This window comes from Erythrolamprus reginae, chromosome 6 (genome assembly GCF_031021105.1).
Source record: "Erythrolamprus reginae isolate rEryReg1 chromosome 6, rEryReg1.hap1, whole genome shotgun sequence".
Classification (NCBI taxonomy): Eukaryota; Metazoa; Chordata; class Lepidosauria; order Squamata; family Dipsadidae; genus Erythrolamprus; species Erythrolamprus reginae.
The window spans coordinates 58899200-58907326 of record NC_091955.1 but is presented as its reverse complement, the minus strand read 5'-3'; the positions used below and the strand labels follow the sequence as shown (position 1 = coordinate 58907326).

The following is an 8127-nucleotide window of genomic DNA, read 5'->3' as shown; positions in this document are numbered from 1 at the left end:
ATGGTTGGGCTAGAAAACAGAAACCCATGATTTCAGACTCTGCCTTAGCTATGAAAGGCAGTGTGGTATTGGTCAGAAACTCTCTCTCAGCCCAACCTACCTCATAGGGTTGTTATTGAGGGGAAAATAGGAGGAGGAAGGTGTGTTGGATATTTTGCCACTTTATTTGTAAAATACTAAATGAATTACTATAACATAATTTTCTCTCTTATTCTCTTATTCTTCTTCAACCACCACCACCACCCCCAAAAAACTGGAAGCAAACTCTGACTAAATATTCCACTTTTCAGGTACATTACAGAAGTGACTATACCTACTTGAATATTTAATAGTAGAACTGAAGTGAGAATATAACACAAGGGAAATGCACAAGGGAGAAGAGTATGATTGAAGGAACAACTGCTCTACCACTTCTTACTCTACTGTCGGCCCCAAGCAGTAGTGGGTTCCAACCAGTAGGGCTAATTGTGCGCAGCTCTGCGGCTCTGGCATGCGAGCACACATTTGAGCGAAATTTTGTTTCCTGCATCTTTGTAGGTAGCAAAATCTCGCATGGGGACACACATGGGCTCGTTTTCGGTGAGGTTTTTGGCTTCTGCGCATGTGCTCGAATGTGTGCTCACGCACAAGAGCTGCAGAGCTGCATGCAATTATCCGTATCAATAGGAGCCCACTACTGGTCCCAAGTCAGTTTTTGCCCTAACTGTTGTCTCTTGCAATTGTTGCTTCAGCTGGAAGAACTGACTTTAGTGGCCTGGCACTTTTGTGGCATCACTGTCAGTTGCATCCTACCTCCTGTTTATGAAGGCATAAAAGGAAGGGGAATATATTGCATGTGCCTATTGAATTTGCAACATTTTTTATATTTCACAGACACCACATTTCAATAAATGTATTTGAATAGAGTATTAAAAAATCCTAGTCACTTGAATAGGGCAAGCTTGTGTAACTTGCAGAAGAACACAATATTAATATTATATTATATTGATATTAATGAATAGGGAAGTCCCTTTATAGTTGGGCTCATCATCTTCTGGCAGAGAAATGTCAGGAGAAAGTCAGGAATAGTTTTCTACTGATACTTTGGTATCACCTATCTCACAAAGTTCTGCTTATATAATTAATCTTAACACATTGTCTGTATTTAATAGAAAGATTATTTATTGTAATGATACACTGGCTGGATTTCATAAAAATATATTTATTTCAAAGTTATAAATTATTATACAATTAAAGATAATGGGAGAAAATAGTTCACAATTCAAAAGTCAACAATAGCTGTATTAATAAATAAGAGAGCAGACAGTATTTTACAGACGAGAATTTAGAAAACTTAAAAACAACCTGAGTTTTAAAATCTGGTTCATGAGAGAATGGGATCTAGGCTTTGAATATTTTGCATCTTTTCAATTACAAGTAGAATTCATTCATTGTTGCCCAATTCCCAAAAGGCTCCGGGTGACTTAACAATAGAAAAAAATATTTTTTCAAAAACATCTTAAGCATTAAAACAATTAAAATCCATACATACAGCATCATTCCATGGCCGGATCTCACCAATTGCAACTGCGAGCTCAATGGCCTCAGGTGTGCCGGAAAAGCCAGGTCTTAACTGCTTTGGGGAAGGCTAATAGGGTGGGGCAGTCCTCACCTTCAGAGGTAACTGGTTCCAGAGATCCAGGGCAGCCAAATATATTATCTCATATAGCTTGGCCAAATTAAAAATCCTTGCATTTCTTGAATATAGGTAAGATTGATGGCTTTGCATTTGTATTTATTTCTTCAAAAAGTATATTCCACACACTCTTTCAGTCCTTCAAGGTGACTGTTAAGCTCCATGGTCATAAATTATTGTAATTCACTATGATATTAAATAACAAGGGAACACAGTGATCCCTCGATTTTTGCGGGGGTTGCGTTCCCAGACTGCCCGCGAAAGTGGAATTTCCGCTAAGTAGAGATGCGGAAGTAAAAACACAATTTTTGGCTATGGACAGCCAAAAACTACCCCCGCGCACCCTTTTCCAAGGCCGCGCAAGGAGCTGGGCTTGAAGTTGGGGGCGGGGAGCGACGAAAGTGCGGAGGCCAGCAAAGATTGTTTTGAATGTCGGCCGCCCCAGCGCCTCCAGCCCCCTCGCCGCTAATCTGCCGCCCGCCCAATCTGCCCCTCTCACCGGCTTTCTTGGGGCACGGCTCCTCCTGCAGCAGCGCTGGCGGCTACAGCTTCTCGTCCTCCTCATTCGGCCGCTAGCCACTCTGAGCGCTTTGGGAATGCCCACCCTGCCCCTCTCGCAGTCCCTTAACTGAGAGCGCTTTCGTCCCAGCTGTCAGCGAGGGGGCTGCAGGAGAGGCGTTCTCACAGAGAGAGAGCAACAGACAGAGCAAGATAGAAAGGAGAGATGGAGAGAGACAGTGAGAAAGAGAGAGAGAGAGAGCAAGAGGGGGGGAGAGTGTAAGGTAGAGAGAGCGAAATGATAGAAAAAAGGGGAGAAAAAAAGAGAAATGAGAAAATGATTGAAGCAGAGAATGACAGGAAACAGAGAGAAAGAAGTGACTCTTGGTGATGACGTATGATGTCATCGGGTGGGAAAAAACGTGGTATAGAAAAAAAACCATGGAGTATTTTTTAATTCATATTTTTAAAAAAACAGTGGTATAGCCATTTCGCGAAGTTTGAACCCGTGAAAATCGAGGGATCACTGTAGTGCTATAAAGCACGGTTCCTTGTTACACCTGCTATTCTCAGAACAGAGTGTACTGCTGTATTTCACTACTGGTGTTCTTGGCTTACACTTATGCAGTTTAAAACAAACAATCTGCGGAATAAGTTATAGTCATAATGCAATATTGAAATTTAAGCCTTTTCAACTAATTTTCTTTTGAAGGCATGCATATCATTAGAATCCTTCCAGGTAGTATCTCCTGATTAAAATATCATAGTTGCAAATTCTGTTCTAAACCACACAGAAGGAATTTTAACTATATGCACTATACATATATGTATATATTTAATACAGAAGAGTCTGTATTAAAGTATAATTGTGATATACTATTATTAATATATAATAATCTGTAGTTTTTAGCTGTGGCAGGGTAATGTCAAGCAGACATTTTATTCATTCATTTATTTATTTTTATTCGACTTCTATGCTGCCCAATCCCGAAGGACTTGACTTTGCCAAGTGTTCAGAACAAGGCACAGTGGAAACCAGTCATCTGTGCTACTTTATGCTTGGCTCCCACTGCCTGATTGAGAAGAAGTATTCAGAACAAGGAATTTCAGCCTGGAAAAGGATGAAAGGAATATCACTGCCTAGTCTGCATTCTAGAAGAAGACACTGACCTTAACAGAGAGTGTGGGGGGAACCTGTTAGCGAGAAGTGGCAGACTGCTGCTGGCTGGTAGATAAGCAGGTAAACAAATGAACCTGGTTTTGGAGCAATGCTCTTACCATCACCTGAAACGATCAGATCAATCCATCTAATGGCAAGGCCCCTCCTGCTTCCTCCCATCATTCTATGCAACTATAAAATGTAATAAATTAGCGGAGAGCCACAATACGTCTGTGTTAGTGATTTTCTGTTATGCAATCCAGAAATAACTTTGATGGCATATAAATTGCATGGTATCTTTATCTTCAGGTGAATTAAACAGCTTCAAAGATGAAAGGCAACATGGCGAAGTAAAAGATGTGTCCTTGAATATTGTGCAGCATAAGTCTTAATACTGACAAAAGCAGACAGTTCATCTGTAATTTGATACCTAGTTCACTTAACCGGAGCAATTCCGTCTCAGGTTTTGTTGAGAGTCAATGGATCTAAATTAAAGAGAGAGAAAAGAAGAAGAAAAAAGAGCTTGAGACTATCCACAAGTAAGCTGAGAGGGAGAAGCTTCTATTATTTCTTCATGCAATACTTGCATTCCTCTATGCTAAAGTCTTCCTATTCCTCTGAATTATACTTTGACTGTCAAAACAGAAAGGATAATGGCTGCTTAATTCCCACTATTGCATAACTGGAAAAGAGACAATTGGGTACAAAGTCACTTTTGCTTCACAGCAAGTGACATTAGGGCACTTTAGTCCTAAAAGACTTACAACCACACTTCTAAAAAGTTTTATTGTGAATTATGTCCTTTTTCCTCATTTCTCACATGCACACATGCAGTATATTGTTCATATGTTTTGCTTCAAGAAATTGTTCTAGTTTAATTCAAGTTAAACTGGGCCAGTAATGGACCGCAGCTGGTACAACTGAGATCTCGGTTTAGTTAATAAAAATGGCAATACATGTGTAGCTATGTGCCCCCACATGAGATTTGGCTGCTACACGTGCGCAGCAAGCACAATCTTGCAAAATGAGGCTCACACATGTGAGATTTTGGCAATTTGGGGGAAAATTTTTGTTTCTGCACATGCAGGAAAGCAAAGAAATCAGTGAAAATTGCCAAAATTTCACGCTTGTGAGCATCCTCATGCAAGAAACTGACTCTCGTGTCAGTGGCACGCGCCTGTACCACAACCCCGCCACCGGGAGCATACCAGTAGCCCCATGGTGGGCAGCCCTTCAGTGAATTGGGCATATTACTGCATTTAAAATATAATATATTTAATCTGCTTAAGTTTATTTCATTAAATATATATTCATGTTATCAAAACTTATTTGAAGCTAAACGTGGTTGGTAAATCCACAGTAACTGAATTTAAACATGCCTGGGATAAACATATATCCATTGTAAGATAAAATACAGGAAATAGCATAGGGGCAGACTAGATGGACCATGAGGTCTTTTTCTGCTGTCAGTCTTCTATGTTTCTATGTTTCTAAATAGGAAACTGTTAGAAGATGTGCTTAATTGGGCTCCAGTATTCTTTCTTCATAACAAAATAAGCCATTTTCCAAATGAAAATTATGGTCCTAAAACTACAAAACATTTGTTTGGAAGAGAAATGATAAGAAATACTCAGAATATTTTCTTTTCTATGAGAACTAGCACCATAGGAATTCTACTTGCATTAGGAAAAGATCACTATCATCAAACAAAGAAAAATATTTGTAGCTCAGAGTTAAAATGAGGGATTCTTTGAGCTTTCTGAACTTGGTTCTTTTCTTGCAGATACTTCATTATCCAAACTGGGTAACCTCATCAGCACATGTTATTATTAACATTACTATTGTCAATTTAATTACATAACACTCATTACTATCATCATCATTATCCTCATCATCACCAACACACACATACATACTCACACATACAGGTACCAAGATCCTGCAATACAGTGGCATATTGAGTCAAGTGTATGCTGTTATATATAAAGAATGCAAATGTAAATATATATCCTCTTTTAATAATCTGTCCAAGCATGATTTCAGCAATGCTGGAGAAATTGCATAATGGTTACTTCAAATGTTATTCAAACCATGCATTCCAAGAAGTGCAAGCACAATGAAGTGACTGCACTTTACTTCCTATGCAATTATTTATTTTATTTATTTATTTATTGGATTTGTATGCCGCCCCGGAGACTCGGGGCGGCTCACCAGTAATTGTTCTACTGTTCCCAAACCACTGCTTCAGTGGTGTGATTCAGGTGTTCGGGCCAATTCGGGCGAACCGGTTGTTAAAATTCTCTGCCCCCCCCCCTGCCCCCCTCCCCCGTCCTCATCTCGCCTGTATGCCAAGCAAAACTGTTGCTGCTCTCCATCTGGCTCCCTCGCTTGCCTTGTCTACACAGTCACTGAGGGCCAGAAAGTGCGCCCAACATGGCGCTCTCAGTGCGGCCCAACTGAGATGCCCTGAACTACCTGGCAGCCTGGGTGAGCCTACAAGCAGCAAGGCCTGAATCCTGGCCTAGCTGCCTCTCATGTGGCCTAGTCCACTTGCCTGTCTTTTACATGGCTGAATTCCACCCAGCGCTCTCCATGAAGCCAACTGATCTCTCGCCTTGTCCGCTCTGCTCACGGCAGCTACCCACGAAGGTAAGGCTGTCGGCTGAAGGGCCATCTCAGTGTGGACGTGATGAGGCTTGGCTGCCTTTTGGGCTTGGTTCTTGCCATCTTTTCGCCCACATGCCACCTGCTCACCCTTGTCTCATGCCAGGGGATGAGCCACTCCCTGGCCCTGGCCTTCCCCGGGCCTTTTGCCTGCATTCTGCCCAATCGTCCTTGGGTCAGTAGATGTGCCATTCCTGCCCTTCTAAAGGGACACCACCACCTTCACCACCACCCCTAGTCCTACTTGCTCCTGCAAGTTTCCATCACAGTCCTAACCTTTGCCGAATCGGCTTGCTTACCTCCACCCCATTTCCCCTCTTCCAGAGGCCCCTTACTCACTCTCCCTGCTTCTTCCCCATGACCACCTCTTTCTTCATCCCATGACCTTACCTTCCTTCCGCAGCTAGTGAAAGAGAGGAAAGTGAGAGAGAACTGACCTGTTGCTGCTCTGGGCCCTACCAGCCTGCATCTCGCCTCCTGCCTGGATTCTCTGCAGCTGCTGGGCCTTGCCTGCAGGGCAGAGGTGGAAGACCAGGGAGCACAATGCTATGCCACCTGCATTGCCCTCTTCCTGCTGCCCCTCCCTCTCTTACCCACCAGAAGGTAATGCTGATGGCAGGGAAGGAATATCCGCTGTGGGCTTGCTGTTGGATGTGGGGGAAGAGAACCTGGTGAGGCTTGGCTACCTTTTGGGCCCAGCTACGACTTTTACGGGGCTTTTCAGGTGGGAGGCCTGGGAGAAAATGCCTCCCCCAAGGGTTGCCTGCTCACCCATATGCCAGCCAGGCTGGCCTGGAAGTGGCAGGTCCCCTGTTGCAGCCTGGGGACAGCAAAAAAAGAAAGGAAATTCCGTCTCAACTGGAAGTCAGCAAACAAAACGTTTCCGGCCTCTGGATGACCTCCTGGGAGGGTGGGGAAGGCCGTTTTTTATCCTCCCCAGGCTCCTAGATAGGGTCTGGAGTTTGGGGAAAGCAAAAAATAGGCCTTCCCACCTCCTCCAGAGGCTAGAAACAGCCTTTCTTTGGCTGTTTCTAGTGGTCCAAAGATCAGCCTCACAGAAGGCCTGAAAATCAGCTCCTGACCTTGTGTGCCCACCGATATGTCTCCACATGCCCTTGTGGCACATGTGCCTATGTTTGCCTATGGCACGTGTACCACAGGCAAGCCTGTGTGCATGGAATTATGGGTGTGGGCACACATGCGCACGCCCCCTCCCCCCATGCTCATCCTCTTTTGGCATACTTTGCCATCACGGGTATGGAGTCTCATGCTTGATCAGGGTTGGACTAGAAAACCTCCAAGGTCTCTTCCAACTCTGTTATTCTTTATAAATTTCTCCATTCAGACTTACCAAGAGAATGATGACAAATGATACTAGGAAATAAACTTCAGGTCTTCTGATAGCAAAATCTCATCTTATTGGCTAGTATCTAGGGGAAGATACTTTGAAAAAGCTTCCTCTCTCACCATAACATGCAAGATGAAGTGAGGACTGGCTGGGTGGGAGGGGTGAGGATAGCCAGGTAAGATGCCCCTCCGTGTGAGTGACATTGAGTTGGCCATGCCCACCCAGCCACATGACCACTTAGCCACACCAACTTAGTCATGCTCACAGAAATTGGTGTTAAATTATTTGAAGTTCACCACTGCGACTGCTTCCCAGAATACATATAATGTCAGAAAGAGTAGAATATGAATTTGGGGGGAAATGCTGGAATTGTTACTTCAGTTCAGGATCATTTCAGGAATATAGGAGTAAAGAAACCTGGACCTGATAAATACCATTAGTGGCTTATTTGATCAACAGAACACATAATTCAGTGTTTCATGCACAGTGTTCATTTTAATAACCAAAATTAAATATGTATTAAAATATGAAACGTTGATGCTGATTTAAAAATGAATTATTTTATTACAAACTATTTCTCTATCTTTCCAACTCTAGGAATGAAGCCATGAAGAAATATTGCAAACATAAAAGGCAACAAAACAAATACTCCATTTTCCAAATAATCGTTAGCAGCTCTAGTCCTATCATTATTCTATTCTGATGGCTCATCTTAGTTGATGATTTTTCACAATGTATTTCATGGCTTCCATCCCTACATGAGACTTTATTACTATCACATAG

At 42.6% G+C, this 8127-nt stretch overlaps 1 long non-coding RNA gene across 2 annotated transcripts in view; it reads right to left on the bottom strand.

Moving 5' to 3' along the window:
* Window positions 1-1190: 1190 nt before the first annotated feature.
* LOC139168999 (uncharacterized) overlaps window positions 1191-8127 on the bottom strand; it is a 75580-nt gene continuing 68643 nt past the window's right edge. For both annotated transcript variants that reach the window (XR_011559412.1, XR_011559413.1), the window contains exon 5: window positions 1191-3817. This is a non-coding gene — a long non-coding RNA (uncharacterized lncRNA). The remainder of the gene's footprint in view (window positions 3818-8127) is intronic.